General features: G+C 35.3%; 1 protein-coding gene across 6 annotated transcripts in view; it reads right to left on the bottom strand.

Annotated features, from left to right (window-relative positions):
- Positions 1-25,306, bottom strand: part of GREB1L (GREB1 like retinoic acid receptor coactivator) — a 181,794-nt gene that overhangs the window by 133,232 nt on the left and 23,256 nt on the right. For 5 of the 6 annotated variants that reach the window (XM_032222456.1, XM_032222459.1, XM_032222461.1 and 2 more), the window contains exon 2: positions 22,537-22,641. The exons of the other annotated variant lie outside the window; for it this stretch is intronic. The gene's annotated coding sequence lies outside the window, so the exon portion shown is untranslated. The remainder of the gene's footprint in view (positions 1-22,536; positions 22,642-25,306) is intronic. 6 annotated transcript variants of the gene reach the window in all.

Here is a 25,306-nt window from a genome sequence, read left to right as displayed (position 1 = left end):
GTCAAAAGGTTTCAAAATATGATCACATGATCCTGGGGCACAGCAGTGGTCATAAATATGAACCAGTTTCCAAGCATCTGAATTTTGATCACATCATCATGGGGATGCTGCAAAGGTAATAACTATGACAAATGGTCATAAGCAGGGGTGGGTTCCTGCCAGTTCTAACCTCTTCTATAGAAGAGGTTCCACAAATCTACAGTGCCGTTTAGAACCGGTTCCAGCTCCCTTCCCCCGCCCATTGTCACATCATCAACATGAAGAGCGAGAGGAGTAATTCTGGGAGTTGAAGTCCACAAGTCTTAAAGCTGTGAAGTTTGAACAACCCTGGGATTTTTTTCTAAAGGGTTAGGGGTGCAAGGGTCTTATAACTTGACAGCTTTAAGACTTGCGTGCTTCAATGCCAGAGTTCCTGAGCCAACATGACAGGAGGAGGAATTCTGGGAGTTGAAGTCCACAAGTCTTAAAGCTGTCAAGTTTGAATACTCCTGGGTTTTTTTCTAAAGGGTTAGGGGTGCAAGGGTCTTATAACTTGGCAGCTTTAAGACTTGCGTGCTTCAAATGCCAGAGTTTCTGAGCCAACATTTTGATTGCTAAGCAAGAGCATTGTTAAGTGAGTTTCACCACAGTTTGCAAGTTGGCCATGCCCACCCAGTCACATGGCTGGCAAGCCACTCCCACCCAGTCACATGACCAGCAAGCCACTCCCACCTACTCACATAGCCAGCAAGCCACAAAGCAGGCTACACCTACAGAAGAAGTTCTAAAAAAATTGGAAACCCACCACTGGTCATAAGTTACATTTTCCAGTGCTGTTGCAACTTTGAACGGTCACTAAACAACCTGTTTTAAGTCAAGGACTAACTATATTCTGTACAATGTACCGCTTTAAGTGAACTTATGTAAATATGTTTTTATACATTGGACATGCTGTCCTAGATATTATTATTACATTTATATGCTGCCGACTCTTTAACTCCAGGTCTTAGGTTATGGTTGCTCGGAATAACCACATTAATGTTTAAAGAACAATGGTTTCCCTTATGCCAACAAAAATGAATTATTAAAGAAATGATTCTTGTGGTGAATAGCAGTATCATAATAAAATTTGTGTGGGATTTTGTTTTGTTTTGCATTTTGGCGCATGTCATCAATAAACTTAAGCACAAGCCACCAACTTCCTGCTGTAGAAATTATTCTGATTTTGGACTATTCCTCTTCTGCATTTCCTCTGAAGAAGGAAAAAGGACAACTGCATGGGATCATCTCTTTGGCATGGAGACTTTTCTTCCTGTGCATGTAGAAGAAAGTGATGACTTAGCACTCCATGTGAATGCTGCCTCTCCGTAGGGATACTTTCATGGAGTTAACAATGCCTGTCATTATATAAATCTTTAAAAGAAGACAATGGAAAAAGATATTGCAACTTTACATACCTACAAGTCTGCAAGGATTTATATTTGTGTTCTTTACCATGTGTTTTAAACTTGAAGTCCTTTTAAGTATATAACAATTAAACAGGAAATAGCAAAGTCATAATCAGTAACCTTAGATCTTTTTGAAGTGCCAAGAAGCCAAATGACATCCTACTGAGTAAAACAACATCACACCTTTACAGAAGTGTCTGATGAGGGAGAAAGCATGAAATGGCTATCCTATTGTACAGTGAGTATTTAGAAACCACGTAGCTTAATAAATAGATTAAAAAAGATTTATCCTATATTTCTTATTTGCATTTCACTTTAGATTCATCCTTTTAATAAATCCTAACTGAACTGATTTTACAAATAGCTTTAAGTGTGAACTTCACCTTTAAGTGTGAAAACAATGTGAAAAATATTCAATTGTCTGTCTCAAAGGGAAAAGCCAAATGTAAAAAAGAAGAAGCGGAAAACCAATTCTAACGTCTATATTAGATCACTATATGGACTATGTACAGTTTACTTAATATCAGAGTCTAATATTATATAGACATGATTCACCATCCAGCTTTACGAATACAATTATTTCAAGATAAAACAAATAAGGCTATTTGCCACATTGTACTGCAGATAGAACTGTGTTACTAATTGAAGCAATAATTGATTTCCCCCCCCCAAATATTAAGCATGTTTTCCCCAATATTAAGCATATCATCCACAATATTAGTGAAGAGAACTGACTAAAGTTTAAAATTATGCAAAAGAATTCAAACTTTTTACTATATTTGTACATAGTCAGAAATTATAGTTCAGTAAACTCCAGAATTTTAAAAATAAAATTGTAAATTAATATAAGAAATTAAATAGAACATGTACATCTTCAATAGGGTCAATATAGGTTATGCAGATATATAATTAAGAGCTCCCTGTGAAACAAAAAAAAATTTAGGATGGTATCAGATGATGCCAGAAACAATTAAACAAATGTAGACTCAGTAATGTTGTCTTTCCCCTCCTTGATGCCCTCCAGTTCAGTTCAACTATATATACACATCAACTTTTGAATTACTGATCTTGCAGTTCAATTTCTCTGGAGGGAACAAAGCAGAAGCGTGAAATGTAAAGGGGTAAAGAAAACATCATTTCATAATGGTTGCTCTACTTCCCCATACATGTAAATCCACTGCCTCACACATATTATGTCAACTTCAACATCAATTCCATGTTTATCTTTAGTTCTCCTCAGTTCTTTTGGTGCAGAAGAGGTCAGGAAATCAATGAGGTAGCATCATTCAAAGCAGGCCATTCACTGGGCACTGAAAGGGGTAACTGCCCCATAACTGCAGCGATCCATTTCCAATTAGCATCACACACAGAAAGTGACATACATCATTTGCATTAACAATTTTTACAGCCACCTTAGGTAAAAAGGGCAAGGGTAGGAAATTTATTTTTACTTCTCTAAAATGTTTTTGAATAAGATTTGGCAAAATGTTTTATTCTTATGGGAAGAAAGAAATATCTTTTCCCCTTTCCATTTTTAAGCTCTTTACATATGAAATCTAAAACATTTTTAAAATGAGAACCACCCATTAAAAAAAAGATCTGGATATATAAACTTATTTCATATATTTTACAAATATAGGAAAAAAACAGTCCAAGAAATTAAAATAAATGCATTAAATGCATTAAATGCATTAAATGCATTAAATGCATTAAATGCATTAAATGCATTAAATGCATTAAATGCAATAAATAAATAAATAAATAAAATGATTTAAAAGAAAAAAATGTCAGACTCATAAAATTATAATAATGTGAAGGACGAAAACCTAGGTTTTGTCCCTTGTGATTTTTTAAAGTGTAACTTTTTTTCTGAAGGTTTATTGCCAGGAAAGGAACAGGAGAACATCTGCAAACTAAATTTTAATTGCTCGCAGCAGCCATAAGCTATTTCAAAGCAACAAAGGATTTGTGACAGTGATGGGATTCAAATTTTTTACTACTGGTTCTGAGGGCATGGCTTTGTGGGAGTGGCTTGGTGGGCATGGCAGGGAAGAATACTGTAAAATCTTCATTCCCTCCCCACTCCAGGGGATAATTACTGTATCAATGTTTCAAAATCTATCAAAGAAAAAAATGCATGAAAAAGCAGCCCATAACCATCGCTATCCAGAGCCAAAGGAGACCAGGTTCCTATAGCATTAGCAGATGTTAATAGAGTAACAGATAAGCTGCAGCAAATTATCTTCTAAGACTGTGTTTCTCAACCTCTACAAAGGCATGCTGGTTGGGGAATTCTGGGAGTTGAAATCCATATATCTTAAAAGTTGAAAGGTTGAGACAGACTGTTTCTGAAATAGAACTTCCCAAGTTACGTTGTACAGTATATTTTTTAATTTTCTGACGCTGGTGTGCTCTATTCATTGCTCTTCTCTCTCTACACCATTAACTGCATCTCTAAAGTTTTCCTTTGTTAAAGCACTGAAGTTTGCATGTGATACAAAAGTCATTGGTCTCATTCGAGACGTAATGATTCTGCATATAGGCAGGGGGTTGAACAACTGGCCCTGTGGCGCAGCCAGAACAATCTGGAACTTAAAACTGTAGAGATGAGTGTGGATTTTAGGACGAGCCTCCTATGCTATCACCTCTTACTATATTCAAGCATGGTATCAGCAAAAGAGTCCTTTAAGTTTAGGTTCTAGATTTGCCAGGATTTGAATGGATACCTAAACATTAGCACATACTTACAAAAAGCACAACAAGAATTTCTTCCTGCATCAAAACTTAGGAAGTTAAACTGCCCAAGAGCTGTGATACAGTTCTACAGAGGAATTATTGCGTCTGTCATATGTACTTCTATAACTTTGATACAGTAACTAAACAGAACAGGTACAGACCTCAAATGCAGGGGGGGGGGAGACAATTGCAACTAGCCTGCCTTCCATAGAAGACGTGTATATTGTGCGGGTCAGAAGGAGGGTGAGGAAATATAAGGTGACCAGATTTTCAGATTGTAAAGAGGGACACCTTTGACCGGGAGGGGGGGGGAGGCCTTGATTAAAAATTTATACGGAGCAACAAACATTTTCATATAACGCAAAAAATAATTATGTAATATTTTTTAATTTCAACATAACTAAAATTTACAAATATAAATTGTAACTGTTGCCAACATCAAAATTTTGATCACGTGACCATGAGGATGCCTGCAACAGTCGCTAAGTGTGAAAATGGTCGCTAAGTGTGAAAAAATGATCATCAGTCACTTTTTTCAATGCCATTGGTAACTTTGGTCACTATATCACCTTTCTTGCCACAGTTCTTAAGTGAATAAACTGCAGCTGATAAGTTAGTAACATAAGTGAATCTGGTTTCCCCATTTGTCTTTGTCAAAAGGTCACAAAAAGCAATTACATGACCCCGGGGACAATGAAACCATCATAAATACGAATCTGTTGCCAAACATCAAATTTTGATCGTGTGACCATGAGGATGCTTGCAACGGGCGCTAAGTGTGAAAATGGTCGCTAAGTGTGAAAAATGGTCATCAGTCACTTTTTTCAATGCCATGTAACGTTGGTCACTATACCATCTTTCTGCCACAGTTCTTAAGTGAATAACTGCAGCTGGTATTTTTGTATTTTGGATAGAATCTTTTTTAAATAGGTCTAAGGACAATTTTAAAAAAGAATCCACACAGAATAAATTGAAGTAAAACATTTCAAAAACTATTCCACACAGAATAAATTTAAGTAAAAACTATTTTTAAAAAATTTCTATGCACATATATTTCAAAGTATTGTGCAAAGAATTTTAAAAATGGTTTCACTTCAATTTATTTTGATATAATCTTTTTAAATAGTCTAAGACAATTTAAAAAAGAATACACACAGAATAAAACTATTTTAAAAATCCTAGCACAATAAATAAAATATTATTTTAAAATACCTTATAAAAGGAAAAAACTCGCTCCCTTACCAGCAGGAAGCCTCAAGTCAATCCAGAAGGATGTAGATGTTAATACAAAGAACTGAGTAAATTAAAATGGTGAAATTAGTCAGGGGAAATATTTTTCAAAGAAACTTTGCCACCATTTTGCAACACGAGCTGACCTCCAATCTCGTGCCCCTCCCTTCCGGAAAATCCAGGAAGGAACACTCGCAACTTCTCTAGCCAATTATTTCCTGGAGCTCTATGGTACTGGGTCATTTTTTCTTATAAAATGAGGTAAAAGGGGCGCGGGGGGGGTCCGTTTTGTTGCTTTAACATTTTAATATCTTCAATGAAAGAACTGAGACAGAGAGGGATTAGATGGGGTATCTTTTGTCTTGCCCCGGTTAGGATTTCTTAAGCAAATCCACTGGGCTTTCAACATGAAGCCAGAAAATCGGGACTTTTTAAAACGCCTGGGACACGGGACAAATTGTTAGAAATCGTGACTGTCCCACCGAAATTGGGACGTTCTGGTATCTTAGGAAAATATCTACAGACCCTTCACAAACTGTTACAACATAAACTGTTACAACTCATCCCCTCAAGATGCCACTATAGGGCATTGCATGCCAAAATACTAGACACAGGGACAGTTTTTTGCCTCGGGCCATCACTCTGCTGACCACCTAATCTTCACAGTATTGTCTTATGTCTAGGTATATTTACCCATGTTGCATGGCTGTACTATTATTATTGTTGTTGTTATTCTTCTTCTTCTCAATTTCTCTACTATCCCCTCGTATTGGTATCATTATTATGATAATTATTACTCGGTTGCTTTGCATGTACACTGAGAGCTTCTGCACAGAGATAAATTCCTTGTGTGTCTAATCACACTTTGCCAAATCAAGTATTCCATAATTCTGTAAGATTCTTTATGACCCCATACCACACCTAAGTACTGCAGCAAACTACTCCTCCTTTCTAATTATCAAAAGAGAATAACAGCAGACTTCTTAGGGGATTCGTGGAGCTCTCCATTTTCTTTTCCATGAGGAATATTATCCTGCTCATGACAAAAACCCAGTTCATTGCCAATATAACGCTTTTCTGAACATTTCAACAAAGCTTGCTGAGGAGAAGGACAGAGGACTTCAGGATCACGACTTCATAAGACAAAGAAAATTCATGCTGTTGTTAGTCCCAAGGCAACACAGAATAGCAAGAGAAGAATTGAGCTGCGGAAAAAGAGCAGCTTATTTTCACACTTACAAGGAGAGGTAGCAGAAGTAGAGCTGTCTAAAAGTAACAGCAGTGTGCAAGAAAATAATTGCAAAACAAGGAGTTCAGCAAGGAGTTGACATTGAATCACAGGCAAAAAAACATCCCATAGTTCTATATCTTCAAAACAAAGTAGCCAGAATCAGTAACATCACTAACTACTGATTTAGTGAAAAAAAGATACATAATATACGTAACAGAATCTATCACTTACCACAGAAGGTGTTAACAAAGCAGGCTTTCTATAACATAACTCATCTTTTAGATGTGCAACCATTTATTTCTACAGCATACCGTAGGCCTTTATCATAAATAAAACTCTGCCCTCACAATTCACATGTGCTTAGTAATCACCAAGAACACAGCATGTTGTGGCAGTAATCTCTGTAATAGGAGGGAAAACTCATGCATTTCAAGCTACATAGAGGAAAAGAGACTCTTAAAGCTACATTCAATTTGTATGAAAACACATTTCTCTATATACCAGTCAAGAAGAATACTGTTAAACTTCACACATTAGATTAACAGAAATTAGACCTGTCAATGACACATAAGAGTTTCCCCCTTATGACAAAAACTTTATTTTCTTGATTTGTTCCACCCAGTTGTCTCTTACCTCCCACAGTGTTCTTCCACACAAGAGGTATATTATGGCTTCATAAATCACAGGCACTCCTGCAAAGAACCTTGTCAAGAACATTAAATGCTAGATGGTTTCCCCACCCCCCCTTCCTTCCTTTCTTTCATTATTCTTTGGGAAAATACAAGCCTTAGTATAAAGACCAATTCAAAACACGAAACTATCAAAATACACTAGTACAGCTTTTTGGAATTGTAATTCCTCTGAGCCCATTTCATTACTTCTCAACTTCAGAATCATTATATAGTTTTTGTTTTATTTACTTATAGATATCATATACCCTGCCAGAATTTATTGTAAATATCTATTCAAAAATGTTATCAACGTGATTGGAATTGTCCTTTTGTTATGATAATTCTTGATTTAATTATGTTAGTGATTTAGTTGAATTCTGGCAGCATACATGATGGCCACATTTGTCTGAGTTCACTCAAAATGGTAAGCATAATCACATTAGAGCTTAGCATAATCTATAAAGTCCATCATTGTTTTCCAGAGGAAACATAGAAGCTGGTAAGGGCTAAATTCTTAAAACTGTTGTTCATCAGGACCACACAGATCCTTCAGATTCATGAAGTGCCTAAGCAGCAGGTTACCTAAAAAATTATCTTAATCTTCAGTATACAGCGGAATGTCTACTGTTCTTTTGCAGCTATTGAGTGAAATTTAGGGGGGGGGGACACAAAGCAAGCATAAGAACAAAGATTCATTCACTGTATCCAATATATCAATATGTAGGCAGAAGAGGGTTACCAGATGAAATTTGACTAAGGTTTTAAGGAAAAAGTTATACAACAAACTTTAGGTCTTTATTCTAAATCCTTGCCAAGAGTTAGGTTTAACATAAGTGCTGTGTGCTTGGACCAGATGATCATGGATATAGCTTGCATGTTTGGGGAGGGGGATCCCACAGAGAGCATGTTACAAACATATGGAAAAAAATTTAAATAAAGGGGAAGAAAACTGTAACCCTAAGCCTAGGGTGACCTTGATTTTTTTAAAATATAATTCTCAAGTGATAGCTGTAACTTGAAAGCCCTGTTCCCCTTTGTTGAAGCAAGAAACAAATATAAGCCTGAATGCAGGGATCTCATGTAAAAAAACAAAGAACCTTTTCAAATTTTCAAAGCCCTACCCTATTAGTCAACCTAAAATGCTGTATGCAATTCTTGGAAAGGTTGTTCCCTCCTGCCACATGGCATAAACAGAGCCTACTGTTTTCTCACTGACACTAAACAGACAACACTAAGTTTGTATTCTGCCTGAGAGGATGAAGGGAATATGGGATTCATAAATCAACAAGAATGTGCAATGACACACTGAACCAAATGGGGCATATTTAATTCAACTGCATCTGTTCCAAAACAAATGCTACGAACAATATTGTAATAGATGTTATATAGCACTTTTTCTTTTACCCACACATTTCAAGATGGAGGAAATCTACCTTTCCTTAACAGTACTAGAATAAAGCAATTTCTTATTACTGATGTTATACAATTTCCTTAGGAAATCATATGAGTTGTGGTGTTCTTGGAATTGTGGGGATCAAAGTCAGCATGCTTATATTTTATTTTGTTGACTCTGAGTGAAAAGATGTTGAAAGCCCAGTGGATTTGCTTAAGAAATCCTAACTGGGCAAGACAAAAGACACCCTGTCTAATCCCTCTCTCTGTCTCAGTACTTTCATTGAAGATATTAAAATGTTAAAGCAACAAAACGGACCTCCCCCCGTGCCGCTTTTACTTCATTTTATAAGAAAAAAATGACCAAGCACCATAGAGCTCCAGGAAACACTGGCTAGAGAGGGAAGCGACTGTTACTTCCTGGATTTTCTGGAGGGGAGGGGCACGGAGGTTGAAGGACTGCTCCAAAATGGTGGCAAAGTTTCTTTGAAAAATATTTCCCTGACTAATTTCACCATTTCAATTTGCTCAGTTCTTTGTATTAACATCTATATCATTTTGGATTGACTTGGAGTTTCTGCCTGCTGGTAAGTGACCTGGGTTTTTTTTCTTTTATTTTTTTAATGCATTTTAAAATAGTGTAGGTTTTTAAAAATGTGCAGCTGCTGTTTTTTTTATTCAAAACAATATGTGTAACACTATGATGTGCCATGGAAAAATCATTAAAAAAACCCTGAAAGAACAAAAGGTTTTTTTAGGGTATTTTCCTGATCAAAACTATAATTGTTTCTGCATGACACCCTTAATCACAAATAGCCAACTACACTTCATTCTAATAGTTTATTTCCTTTATTGTATGTGATTACTCAAGTCCAAAAACTGATTGGATAAACTCAAGTTCCACAATTTACTAAATATACAGTTACAGGAATTTCATGTATAGTATGCTGTCTCTTAGGGTTTATTGAACATGGGAGAATAATATGAGAGGGATTTTATGCAACGCAGCAGACAAGACATGGAGTGAACATAATACACACTTTACAATATTTTTTTTCTTTTAGCCATCAAATACTGCAGCAAGTGTGTCAGTAATAATAGAAAGACAGGCATAGGATTTTCCAGCCAGGTTAATTTTACTTTTTATGGTTTTGATGTTGTATTTAATTTTATCTGAATTAGAAACCTATGAAGGCTGTGCAACATTTTAAGGTGATATAGAATATGTAAGGCATGAATACAGTAGAACCTCTGGTCACAACCATAATTCGTTCCATAACTTTGGTCGCAAGCTGATTTGGTCATGAATCAAACTTAATTTTGGAAATTTGGCGCTTACCCCCAAAAAAATGGTGCAGAAGGGGAAATCAGCAGCACGGGGGGGGGAGGGGGAGAATGTGAATATTTTGGTCAGAAGCGTTCGTGACCAGAGGTTCTACTGTATAACATCTTCACTTAAGACTTAAGATTCACTTAAGATATAACATCTTCACTTAAGATTCACTTAAGAACTGTGGCAAGAAAGGTGGTATAGTGACCAAAGTTACAATGGCATTGAAAAAAGTGACTGATGACCTTTTTCACACTTAGCGACCATTTTCACACTTAGCGACCGTTGCAGCATCCTCATGGTCACGTGATCAAAATTTTGATGTTTGGCAACAGATTCGTATTTATGATGGTTTCAATGTCCTGGGATCATATAATCACCTTTTGACAAAGTCAAATGGGGAAACCAGATTCACTTATGCTACTAACTTATCAGCTGCAGTTATTCACTTAAGAACTGTGGCAAGAAAGGTGGTATAATGGGCTTAGTGACCAAAGTTACAATGGCATTGAAAAAAGTGACTGATGACCATTTTCACACTTAGCGACCATTTTCACACTTAGTGACTGTTGCAGCATCCTCATAGTCACGTGATCAAAATTTTGATGTTTGGCAACAGTTACAATTTATATTTGTAATTGTAGTTATGTTGAAATAAAAAAATTACAATACTATTTTTGCGTTGTATGAAAATTTTTGTTGCTCCGTATAAAATCAAGCACACCCCCCCCCCCCCCCGGTCAAAGGTGTCCCTCTTTACCAATCTGAAAATCTGTTCACCTTATACATGTTATGTCAATTTCTTAAAGCCCTAGAAGTACTTGTTTTCATATTGAAATATATGTTTTATTTTTTTAAAAACCTATGTAAGCACGAAGATCTTCTCAAGCATGTTTTAAATTCAAAATGATATTCCTTTACAGGACTAATATGTCCCAATGGAACAGAACTAAACAAAGAAATATTGTAAGCATTCACATTTAAAATGTGCATTTTTATCATGTAAAATATGATATAGCAGAACTGGAAGCTTTTAATACTGATACCCTACATTTCATCTATGAGATTGAGAAAGTATCTGTGGGGTTCTCCTCTCATTTATCCTCTGCTAGATAAGCTGGGCTGACAATCACTAAGGTCCAAAGTCACCATAATCAGTTGAAATTTGAACTAGAAAATCCTCTGTCCAAGTTCATGAGTTGATTACAGTACTCTGTCTGTCTCTATACATCAAATATAATGGTTATATGATTGTATTTGTTTTTGCACCCTTTTACACATTTTTTTAGTTAAATGGTGCAGATTTTGCAGACTTTCAGAATCTTAGGAAAATTCCAGATATTCAGTGGTGGGATTCAAATAATTTAGCAACCAGTTTTCTGTCCTAATGATTCTTCCAACAATCAGTTCACCAAACTGCTCAGAAGTTAACAAGTGTGACTGAATCCCACCACTGCAGATACTACAAATAAATAATAATTCCCAGTATGGTTGCAATGAATTTTAAGAACCATAAATGCATAATTCTTAAATTAGTAAATATATTAATGTATACTTTTCCTCTTTAATACAATATACAGGTAAAACTCGAAATATTAGAATATCGTGCAAAAGTTCATTTATTTCAGTAATGCAACTTCAAAGGTGAAACTAATATATGATAAGACTCATTACATGCAAAGCAAGATAGTTCAAGCTGTGATTTGTCATAATGGTGATGATTATGGCATATAGCTCATGAAAACCCCAAATCCACCATCTCAGAAAATTAGAATATTACATGTAATCAATAAAACAAGGATTGTACATAGAACAATATCGGACTTCTGAAAAGTATAAGCATGCATATGTACTCAGTACTTGGTTTGGGCCCCTTTTGCAGCAATTACTGCCTCAATGCAGCATGGCATGGAAGCTATCAGCCTGTGGCACTGCTGAGATGTTATGGAAGACCAGATGCTTCAATAGTCCTCTTTTCTGATGAGAGCAACTTTTGCATCTCTTTTGGAAACCAAGGACCCAGAAACCAAGGAGAAGAATGGAGAGGCCAATCAAGCACCGTAATCCCACGGTCATTGAACCAGTTTTTGGTGCTTTTGACAAAAGTTGCTCTCATCAGAAAAGAGGACTTTGGACCACTGAGCAACGGGACTTTGGACCATTGTGCTTCATTAAGACCAGGTTCAACGCAGCCGTCTACCAGAGATTTTGAAGCACTTGTGCTTCCTTCCGCAGACGAGCTTATGGGGATGCTGACTTCATTTCCAACTGCCCACACTGCCAAAAGTACCAAAACCTGGTTCAATGATTGTGGGATTACTGTGTTTGATTGGCCAGCAAACTCGTCTGACCTGAACCCCATAGAGAATTTATGGGGCATTGCCAAGGAGAAAGATGAGAGACATGAGACCGAACAATGCAGAAGAGCTGAAGGCTGCTATTGAAGCATCCTGTCTTCCATAGCATCTCAGCAGTGCCACAGGCTTCCATGCCATGCCACATTGAGGCAGTAATTGCTGCAAAAGGGGCCCAAACCAAGTACTGGGTACATATGCATGCTTATACTTTTCAAAGGTCTGATATTGTTCTATGTACAATCCTTGTTTTATTGAATGAGTCTTATCTCATATATTAGTTTCACCTTTTAAGTTGCATTACTGAAATAAATGAACTTTTGCACGATATTCTAATTTTCGGGTTTCACCTGTGTAGTATTCTAAAGTGATTGTGTTGATCTTACCAATGGATAAAAAAGCTACCGTATTAAATTGTATCCTGGAATAATCTCCATAAATTCTATATGCTTTTTTCATAAATTGACCATATAAGGAGGAAATTAAAACCAAAAGTGGTTTTAATCATGCTGAGCATAGTAATCTGTTTTTTACTTAGACTTTAGGCAAGCTCTTAGTTTCTATTCAAATTCATTCTACAGAATGGAACTCAAAAAGCCAAGCCAAAAAGAAAATGTATCTTTAAAAAAGAGAATTGCCTTTAAATTAGGCAACAAATGGCAGTGTGCCAGATGCTGTCTGCTCAAGCTTTATTGCCGCTCTAGGAAGCAATTTGTGTAATACTAATGTGTGCAAAACAGCATGTTGTTTCTATCCCACATATCTCTGCTCTCCTGGCTAGTTATGTCACAATGTCCCACAAATTGCCTTGAACCTAATTGCCAAAATGTTGAAAGTCAAGCTTTAGAAAATTGTTTCATGGATGTATGAAGACCTGGAAAATCACTGCTGCCAATTAACCAGCGATGAACCTGAATTTTAGAAAACATTATTTTGCTAATATAGATAAACTCCATGGATATGTCATATAATTTATATGGTTTAAGACCTAAGGCCAAATTGGCAATTTGTTTTTTTAAAAACAACAACAACATCCTCTATAAGTGATCAATTCACATTTCCAGAAATGGTATTTATTCCTAATCTGGTATTCAGAGTTAATACTTTCTGTAGACATTTCTGCTTCTGTTTAACAATTGAAGCAGATCATCAAATAAAATAAGCCCGATATTATACAAGATTTTTTTAAAAAAAAATGCTTCTCCTTTGTTTCTGAAGTAGCAAGTGAGAAAATAGTAGTTTCATTGTTTTATAAATTATGAAAGAACCATAAACTGTATCTCTATCCTGTTTGATCATTCTTTGCAGATAATAATCAACTCAATGATAACCTATTGGCCTTCCATAAGGCCTTGGAAACCTATCTCTTCCCCTAGGTCATAGCACTGGATAAATTTGTCTTTTAATAGCTGTGGAACAAGAAAATGATGTTGCTTGTTATGCTTTCTCTTTGTGTTTTTTGTTATTTTTGTTAATGTTTTATGGTATTTAGGAATCCAGCATCACTATTTATGAGCTGGGCAGCTCTATAAAGCATTTAAATGAAATAAAATAAATCCACCACTAATCAGAGATATAAAAGCTGCGAAGACAACTTGACTTTATTACGTATTATTTAGTCTGTAATATGTTTTTTATATACTGTAAAACAATGAGATTTTGGTGCAGTGATTAAGGTGCTGGCCTAGAAACCAGGAGAGGATAAATTCTGGTCTTTCCTTAGGCATGACAACCAGCCTTGGGGGCTAGCCACTCTCTCAGTCAAGCCAAGTCTAGCTCACAGGGTGTTGTTACCAGAAAAATGGGAGGCAAGAGTATTAGTTATGTTCACCACCTTGAGTTATATATACAAAGGTGGGCTAAAAATGTAAATTATTTCTGCTACTTTGCTCTGTCTTCTAAATATAACTGAATATTTAAAAATAAAAATAAATCCTCAAAGATAGACTAAAATAATTTAGCTTTGAGAAGAGAAGGCTAAGAGAGATATCATAGTGCAGCTGAAGTATCTACATGGTGGCAGACAAAAATGAAGGCCATTACATATTTTCTATAATTCCAGAAGGTAAGAACTTGAAATAACGGTCTTAAATTAGAGAAAAGCTAATTCCAGTTCAGGGGTCATTTACCTGTTTGAGAGTAGCTACCTGGGGAGATGACACACTTGCCTCCATTCACTCATGAGGCGATGAGTAAAAGGTTGACTAGATGACTTAAATGGCCCCATCCAATTCGATGATGGCATGAAATAGATAAAATAGTAATGTTGCTAATGTTCTGAAGCTATTTCAGAAACTGTCAAGCCATCTAAAAGAGTTCACATTAGCAATATTATATTGTGTGCAATGACTGGCAACAGCACTCCAATTTTTTGGCAAGAATCTTTTAATCCCCCTTTGAAGAATTTATGGATTGAAGCTGTGTTGTATGTTGGCAAATCAATAATTAAAGGGAACTCTTTTAATCCCTTTGGGGAAAATTATGGTCTGAGTATTTTGTGCATGAAAAGAGTACATTTCCCCTAAGGGAAATTTATGTTTATGTAAATGTTTATGTATTAAATTATCATCAGCAAGTTGTAACCCTCATAATAATTGCTTGAAACCCCACTTTTTATATAGGTCAAATCAGTATAAGACTTAAATATGATTTAGGATCATGATGCTTAGCTATGAAACAGTATGAAATTGTTTTACTGCTAAGTCTACTGCTATTTATCAATTTATAAATTATCTATAAATCAATTTATGTGAATTAGAGCATTTGTTTTATCAGATTTATTAAAATTCATTAATAACTATATTCTCTCACAGTAATCTGATTCTGGGTAGAGCACAAACTATGTTGCATTTAATATAACTCTTTATATTATTTAATCAGAAAGTCCCTGTACCTAAACTTCAGTTTCCAACACCCAGATTCACTGTTTCTTAATGTAACCTATTTTAAAAGATTACATTGGCAGGGTTGTTTTAAACAAGAGAAAAAGAAGAGCAAGAAAAAAAAGGAATGTGAAAAAAGTGTTTTTTAAGTCAGTTCTAAAAAATAACCAGCATGTCTGATATAAAGAGATCCAATTGATTCATTACATCAATTTCCATTTATTCCTTTTTTTTTTTCCAAAGGGCATTGTTCAAATTGCCCTAATTTGAAAGCAGCACAATAAGTGTAGGAAATACTTGACAATGAAGATGTAAAATCTCTGAAAACCAGTTACCTTAGTAACCCTGAGAATGTAGAAGAATAAGAATACACAGACAGTCAGAACCTCATTTCTAATTCTGCAGGTTTTAAAATGGAATACAGTCACGCTTTCATTAGGTTTTTGTTTTTCTCAGCAGGTCCTTGGCTTTTGAAAGGAAACCTGAATGACAACTAAAAGCAATTTCAATCTAATTCTTGATTACCCAGACTGATAAGGAGAGCTTTCTCCAGTGTAAACTTCTCAGGCGAACCATTGTCAGTGGGCTCTGAAAAGCATCATTAGCCACAATTCTAAATATCAAATTATAATCAATATAACGCCTTTCTCTAAACAGAAGGAATAAAATGGCAGCCTTTTGTAGATACATGCAGTTAATATTTAACCCACAAGTTCAGCAAAAAGCAAAGCAAACTGTGTTCCATTTGAAGGATCTTCTTATCATACAAAGTCCTACATTCATAAGAATCTTTGACATTTTAGAAGCTGAAAAGTAACTTAAGGAAATTTAAATGAACCTTGCAGGAATATATTCTGCAATAGAAAAAAAAGGTATCAAGTAGAAAAAAATCAACCATACCTTTTAAATATATTATTTAAGTCTTTTAAATATTTGCAAATAAGATATGACACTTATAGAAACAAATTGTTAATTTGCAAACTTTCTGTGAGTAAAGTCAAATTAAAAATTGTTCAGTAGTTAATAATGAAGATTACTTCAATGACACATTTAACACAAGATAATGAAATACTAGAAACTAGGGTAGGGGTTTATGGTTAGAAATCTTTTATAGAGGCTGGCAGAAATAAACGTGAGGAACTGATTTTAATATGTTTCAGCATCCTAAATGCTACAATCTAGTGTGTATGAGAACCATTTCACCAGACTAGACTGGAATTCTTATTCAGTAAAAGGTACTAAGAATAAAGTAATTAACAGTGTATAGAATTGAAAATACAATATTTAGGCTTCATGTAAGCAGAACAATATTGAAATCTCACTGAGATCAGCTAAATTTCTGCATTATTCACAATCAATTTAAAGATTCAAAATACTAAAAAATAGTGCCTAGAAATATTTGTAATTGCTTTGCAACACTTCACACTAAACAACTTGCAAATTCACTGAAATGTTTTCTCAAGGGATACTAATTTATTTTTGGAACAGAAATTAGATTCATGTGATTGCCCAACACATTTTTGAAATTACTAGAGGAAACCAGTAGCTAACTCTTATTTAATGACATTTGCCCCCCATTGCTTCGCAAACTGGGGCCTTTCAGATTGATTTTACATCTTTCAGAATTTTGAGTTAACACGATCCATATGAGTTCTGGAACCAATATGCATGGAAGGCACATAGACGTACATTCAAACTAGTCCCATTTTAAAATAATATAAAGGCCCTGTTTCTATAGTTATGTATCTACAGCTTGTAGATCTGGAATTTAAGCTTCAATTCTGTAAAAAGAGTATGCTGAAATTTATTATATGTGCTATTTAAATTTTTTTTACAAAGAAAATAATTCTAATATTGCTACAAATGATGTATTTTGCTATGTTAATATTTTTCCTTATTTCCCCTTAATAACATATTATGAGAAGATATTTTATAGGGAAATTACCTTGCTTCCCTCCTCTTTTCCTCCTGTATTGCAGAGTGTCTGTTATTATATCTGCATTAAAATACAGCTACCCATTGTTACAGAAGGAAGCATGGAGCTCACCAGTGGTACTTGGAATAGTATATTGTCATTAAAGAGGACCAATTGTTTGAGAGAAACAAAAGGGAATTCAATAGGAAGCCAATCAACTCAGGACAGATGGTGACTGATTCAGGTTTCACTCCCATCTCTACCCCACCTCTACAACAAAAATAAGCTTAGAAGGCATTTTCTGTTACTAAGCAACAAGATAAAGAAGGCATAAGTATTTTACTACATCTTATTTTCGCCGTTTCTCTCTGATTTAATGTAGGAAAACAATGCCATGCCTTAAGATAGTGATTGAGATGAGCTCAGCTGTGAATATAGCCAATCAAAGTTAGAATCTTAATTACTTAAAGCAGATGAGCAAAGATTAAAACCATGCAGTGATTTTGAAAACGTGTGTAGTAGTCTATGAATTTTTATCTATTTGTAAAGTTTCAACAACATGGACCGGACCCTTTTTTAAAAAAAAGCAACAAAAGTGAAAATCTAGACTGCTTTGTCACGTAAGTGATTCTATTCACCCATACCTAAGACATCCCAAAGTTCAAGTTTCTTTCCTTTCTTATCCTATGCTTTTTAGTTTCAATTCAAATCCAATGAACTCTGAAAAAAATGACAAAGACAACAATTTAATCCAACAGCCATTTTACTTCTTTAAAAAAATAGTAACCTGGTACCCAGCCAGGCTTACACTTTAGTACAGAAATATGGAAGACCATTAGAGGGAACTTATGACAGACAGACAGACAGACAGACAGACAGACACACACACACACACACACACACACACACAATTCTTTGTCATCATCTAATGATCATATAGCTCAGATTTAGTAGCTCCGGTATAATTTTTAAGGACAAATTAAAAAATATTTTATTAGCATCAAAAAGGAGTTTATAGAAATTGCAAGCATGGTAAATAGGTGTGTTTTACCCTGAGATAATTCACAAAATAGCAGAGTAGGCTGGAATGGAAAAAATAAATCATTATAAGGAATTTGCTAATCAAGGCAATATAATAAAGAATTTCTTTTGAGAGGAAGAGGAGAGAGCAATTCTCCCCAATCTTTACTAGAATTTTGCCAGCTGTTTTTTTGCATTTCAGCTGCAGAACAAGAAACAGGAGATTACATTTCTCAGCAGCCTTAACCTTTCTAATTTCTTGCAGGATAACCTAATGGCTCCAAAATGTCTGCAAAACTCAGAGCATGTGCACTGAATGCAGCAAGAGAGCAAAATGAGAAAACCTAGCAACACACAGTAGTTTAACAGTATAATTTTCTCAGAAGAAAATATGATGACCCCTTTACTTAGGCAGAAACATGAGGGTGAGGGAAGCCAAACAGTAAAAGCCCTTGGCTCAACTAGATTAGAATCACCTGACCTTGGTTTGCCTGACCTTGTTTTATACAAGTGGGTAACTACAAGATACACATTTAAATTAGACACATGAGTGACCTGCAATTAAAAAAAGATTTATAGTTATTATCTTTACCCCCAAAGTGTGATGGAAAGATCAATTTCTTAACAGTAGCCAAACCTCAGTTCCAAATGTGGGCCTCTTGCTATGCTACTGTCACATTCTTAACTTTTCAAAAGGAATGCCAAATAAATCTTTGCAAATCTTATTCTCCCTATCTAAATGTAATACCGACACATTGAGGCATTAATGCACATTCACACAGGCACTTTCTATCTATCTAGTGATACTCAGATATTCCAGACTAAAAGGCCCTCAGCATCTCTAGACGAAAGAAACTTCCACTGAGTACCAAACATATGGTCAAATAAAAAACCACAAGAAGATGGCCTTGACAACATGTGGTCCACAAAAATATTACTTTCCTAGGCACTTCTACTACATCTGCTGAATAGAATCAATTTTTTCCCTCAAGGTTAAGACTAGATATAATCACATTAGTATTTTGTTCATGTACAATCAAAGATTCTACTTAAATAATAAGCAGGATACTTGATCTGAAGCACACAAAATAAAGCCAACATTATATTTCACACAGCAAACAGCATGGTTTAAAAATCAATTTCTACATGTTCCAAACAAAACCAAGGAGAAACAGGCTATATCATCTTACTTTTCATTGCTATTGCCATTCTAAGAATTATATTAATGTCAAACTTTTAGCTGAACATAATATATTTAACAATATATTTTTTCTTCGGTTGAGCACACAGTGTGACAAAAATTGATACACTTAAATTTGAAAACTTGAGATGCAAAATTCATGACTTTTGCAGATTCAGTTCATAGAGTTTCAAATTGTAATTTCAGGGACGTTTCTGGTAAAATACAAATTGGCCCAGATTTCTCTTCCATCTAAATATCTTCAGCTGACACAGATACAATTGTATCTGTAATCATTCCTTGATTATGACCCTGTATCAGTTCTAAGAATTTTCGCTTATTCTTATTTACTCATTATACAGCTACAATAGCCGAGATGGTGCAGCACTGCAGGCTACTTCAGCTGACTGCAGTTCTGCAGTTTGGCTGTTCAAATCTTACCGGCTCAGGGTTGACTCAGCCTTCCATCCTTCCGAGGTGGGTAAAATGAGGACCCGGATTGTTGTTGGGGGCAATATGCTGACTCTGTAAACCGCTTAGAAAGGGCTGAAAGCCCTATGAAGAGGTATATAAGTCTAACTGCTATTGCTATTGCTGTAGAATTATGAGACAACTTTCAGCAGAAGATAATATGCTGTTTGTTCTTATCTTCTAACAGAAAAATATTTCCTACAGTATTTTCTACCAGATACTGAAAGGAATTTCATGGTGATTCTAACTTCCCTTACCCAATCTATTACAATCTTATCTTACATCTGTTAAATGATAATACTACTTTAAACACCAATTTGATTAGGTTTTCAAAGTTACCAAGAGAACTCACAGAGGGCCTTTAAGATTAAAGAAAAAAACGACGCTTTACATCTACAAGACCAGTGATGCTGATCGGAAAAGTCAGCACTAGCTTAAATACATACCTCTGAAACAATTAATCTATATAATACATTATATGAACTATTACAATAACAATTTGTAGTACAATTGTGATCTTGGTTTTTGCTACAGTAACTATAAAGATATAAACTGGAATCTTTTAGATTGGAGTGAGTATCATTCAAACAAATTATTAAATCATAATATATCAGAAAATTGCTTAGATATACTTTTGTGGAAAGATGATACTATTGTCTATATTATAATTTGGAAGCAATTTTTGGATGGGATTTGTGGGAAACATATTTCAGGGACAGTATATGAAGGCCTTGAATAGAGCACCTGTACTCTGGAGCAAAAAAGAAAAGAAATACAGAAATAGGCAATTAAATTGAAGAAGCAAAGACCTACGAGCAAAAGTAACAATACTTAATGCTTGTTAATATATCTTCAAAATAGCTTATTTTGCATTGCTCTGGAGGCAACACAAGACTTTCCTCTCAAACTGCCTTTGGTATGTTTGGAGAGCTTAGATTGTTCTTGTTTACATCCCACTTGTTTATTTAAATAAGAATAAAACTGAACTTTTAATTTTAAAAATTTGGGACACTGCTCTTACTTGTGGCTGGTCCATTTGTCTTTTGGCTCCTGACTCAAACTAGCTATCAGATTCTAAGGGCCAGGAAGTGGTTACTCAACATTTGCTACAACCTGACTATGGAGGGAAAAGAGAACAGATGGACACAAAAGGGAAAATGGAACAAAAGACTGGCTAAGGGGCTAGATAACTGAAGAAGAAGAGTGTCCTGTAGCAGCACCAAGCAAATGCATCCTCATCCTGCTACATGTTGGGTTAATGTGGTTTTTTTCCTGTTCTCTTTCATATTACAACAGAGTAGTGCCGCCACATCCTTCTTCTGTGCTTTTCAGGAACACATTTCCATGGGTGGCTGATCAGTGATGGTGTCGCTATACCTATTTTTTTTTTCATGGTGCTGAAATCTCCTGCTAAACTCCTGGCTGCAATACTCAATATTCCATCCCAATGGGACTTTAAACTTAAAAGTGACAGCATAACAACAATGAACAACTATATGCATATACAGAGAATATGGAGGGTGCCATGGCAAATTTTTATCTCATAGTGTAGTTGTCTGGTGGAACTTTGGCCAATTAGGTTTTACCTCTCCTATTTGTCAGCTAGAAAAAATGTTAATTGGTTCATGGTGTTGGTAGAAGGTTGGCTTCATCCCGTGACAAGAAAATGCAACCTTCAATTTTCATACAGTTTGGAGTGACTCGAGAGAGGAAAAAGGGTATAATTGTGTTATGTAGAAAACCTTTCAGAAACACTGGCAAAATAGGCAAGAAAGAAATATTGAGTTATGTTATATACCATGTACAAACTTAAATAATAGCCAAAATTAATGATGCTAAAGAGTGAGAGATTCAAGGCCGATAAAAAGAAGCTATTCCATAGTGCTGGTCAGCAACTTACATGGCTTAAGAAGTGTAGAGATTCACAGAGAACAATGGCTGCTAGTGATGATGACTATTATCAAACCACTAACTTTAGCAGTAACAATATGCCTGTAACAATATGCCAGTTTAGCAATAGGACAAGCTAGACATTTGATCTGATCCTATGTGCTTTCTTCATTTCTCAAGGTATCTGAATACTATATAAGATCCTTATAGAAATCCTCAGGGACACTAATTCATATGTTCTTCATTGTATGACATTCCATGCAATTTGATATATTTTTCATCTTTTTCAACAACTGATAAAAACCTGGCTTTTGAGGTAGATTCTTGAATTTAAAATCTACTCCCTTGATCTTCTTGCATATTCATAATTTAAAATAATTAGTGAATTTTTAAAGTTGCAAGTTTTACAGATTATTGAAACTGATCTTTTAATTATGATGATCTTTTCATGATTTTTAAAACTATTTTAAGATCCCTTTATAGCACCCAATCCCAGACATATAAAATTATTAACTGAAACATTCTTGTGGAAATATTCAGATATCAGGAAAGTTTCCTTCATTGTATTATCAAAGCCAGATATTAACTGATAACGGATATAAAAAGTTATTTCTTTGGGGCAGAGTAGTTAATATATTTAAATCACATTAAAATACTTTTTTCTCCTCCACATGTTCTTTTCTTATGCCATTAACAACTGGAAAGAGTTTACCACCCACCTATTTCAATGTTCCACACGTGTAATCTAATTCTCCTGATAAGCAGCTGTTCCCTTTCTTAATGTTATAAGAGTTAGTCAACACTCACCCTTTGCACTCGGAAACAATGAAGACCAGTCTCAAAACTGAGGAAAGGAACCCACACAATTGTAACTAGAGCTGCAATCTTGCAGACTTGCTGGATTAAGTACCACTGAAAATAAAACAGTTGCAGGAGATTTCATTATTGTTTTTCATAAACTGAGATGCTACAGGTATTTTTAATATGGTAAACAAATGCTAACTAGACAAAAACCAAGAACTGTGGGCAAAGCTTAGCAATTTAGGAGAAACTTAATTTAAAAAAAACCTTGCTGTTCATTCATTAAGCAAAGCTGTAATATTTTGTTTTGATGTTAGAATTTATTTTATTTAAACACATTATTTATTTATCAAATCAAGATTTTAAAAATCCTAACATTTGGATGAAGTGCAAAAGCAGCCAAAGTACAATTGAGATTCATCAGGAAAAAAACATTCTAAATTTATTTATTCACTGTAGTGACAAGTAATTCAACTCTAATGACTCTGGGCAACCAATAAGTTAAAAAGAACATTTCATACTGTAAATAGCCAAAAGAAAGCAAAAACCTGAGCCTAAAACATTAAAGTGTTAATAAAAGTCTCTACTTTCCCCCAGGCACATATTCCCTATCCCAACACCTGGGGAAAGAGCCAGGTGTTCAAGCCCATTCAAAGGACAAAAGAGTTGGAACAACTTGAAGCTCTGGGGGAATGGTGTTCCAAAAGGCAAATGCTATGACAGAGAAGGCATGCCACCTGGGTGTCATCAGAGGAGACATTTATAAACTGGGACTTGGCACATGCCCACTTTGTCAAATTTTACTAGCTGGACAGAGAGGCCGTGAAAGATTTTATAGATCACAATTAGCTTTTTCCGTAGGTTTCACGGTACTGAAATTCAACATGCATAACAAAGTTATTACATAGATGTATATAAAGTGTATCCTTGATCATCCATGTTTTTACACTCCAAACAAGTTGCACTTTCCAGGGGTTCTTCAAAGGCAGCTCATGTAAAGTACATTATAATAATTTACGTGCTGAGGTGACTATGGCAGGAATCTGTGAGAAAGATTTCCTGTCCAGAAAAAAGCACAATCGGCACACCAGATAAATCTGGGCAAAGTCCCCCCCCATGCAATAACGTCACATGCTATTTCAAAAGAAATTGCAATTCCAGAAAGTTCTCCTAATTGTACACCAGCTCTGCCTGAGAGAATGCTACCTTTTTACAACTAAAGGTAGCAAAACCTTGGAAGCAGAAGAACCAGAAACACATAGCTACTCAGTGCTCTCTGGGTCTTAAAGAGTGATCCTTCCCATCCAGACTTTGTCAGCTTTTTAGGACAGGTACTGCCTTAGACAGCCTTCTACTGTCTAAGACAATACCTTAGACTTCTCACTTGGCTTCTTTATATCCAGACATAAAGCTGAATATTATCAGCATATTGTTGATGCTTAATTCATTAATGAATGATCTCACTTGTTGGCTTTATGTAGATGTTACACAGAAGAGGTGTGAAGTTCTCCAGTACCTCACAATTCAATGGTCATCAGTTTGACCTCTCCTACTGGAATTGACTGTGGAGAAAGGAGAGCTATTACAATACCTTCCATTCTCAATCTATAATAATACGGGAACAATCTTGGGACACAGACGGAAGAGCAAAAACCTAGGCAACAGTCGGATAAATTAAATTTAAGTCCAAACAAGGAGGATGGTGAAAATGTCTCAGAAGGATCCTCCCTAGTTTTCAGGGGAATAAAAATGAAAGAATGAAGAGATACTTTGAGGCTTGCAAGGTTCTATTAACATAAGCTTACAAAAAAGATATAACAATCTTACAAGGCTAACATTAATCCAAGTGACTTTATTTGTTTACATGTTGAATATTCTTCACAGTGGCCTTGAAGATGTCCCCATGACTTCTTTCTCCAGCAAAAAGCATGTCACCTTGAACAAGGGCATTTATTACAACAGTGAAAAAATGCATTTGGTCTATCTTATTGTAGTCATTAATAGATAAGTCTACACAATTTTCTAGCAATCTAATTGGCTACTCGGGGGCTCAACATATTCTAAATCATAATTGTATGCATACAATAAAAACGACTTGTTAAGGACTAACTTGACCACTATTTGATTTCAAATCTTTTCTCAGTACATTTTTATAGCTCAGTCTCTGAGTATGAGAAACCCAAGAACTGAGGACTTCTGAAATGTACAGGTTGTAACCGTTTCAAAAGCTTCAGAGGAAGAACTGTGTGTACATGCAAATCTGGGTGCAACTTGTCATTATGAATTATGAGTAACAACAAATAATTGTCTAATAAAAACTGTATTTCATTCAGAACTGACAAATTGGTCTCCCTGTGATCTTTTGCATAATCTTCAAATCTGAAGCAAATGGCTGGGAAAGCAACTGTCCTTTTTCCTGAAGAATAATGCTTCATGGGCTTTATTTCACTTTGTCTTCAACTGAAAATTTTAAATTCTTGATTTTATGTTTTCATTGTATTAAGCAGCACTCTGACAAAGTAAGTCTGGATTCTGATGCCACAGATACATTAGTAAACGTATTTCCCAATTTGTAAATTAACAATGTAGAAAACACCATTCCTAATGTAACTTTTTTCAAAAAGAACAAAGCACAAACATATTGTAGACAAAATAATCTAGAAACTTTTCACCAAAGCACATATCGGCAAAGAAGCATGGATATATTCTCCCAACTCAATGCATGAGGTTTCTATAATTTCATATAGTTTGACAATGCAGAGGACTATACAGCATT

The sequence above is a fragment of the Thamnophis elegans genome, chromosome 8 (assembly GCF_009769535.1).
Source record: "Thamnophis elegans isolate rThaEle1 chromosome 8, rThaEle1.pri, whole genome shotgun sequence".
NCBI classification, from domain to species: Eukaryota; Metazoa; Chordata; class Lepidosauria; order Squamata; family Colubridae; genus Thamnophis; species Thamnophis elegans.
This window is presented reverse-complemented; position numbering and strand designations above follow the sequence as displayed.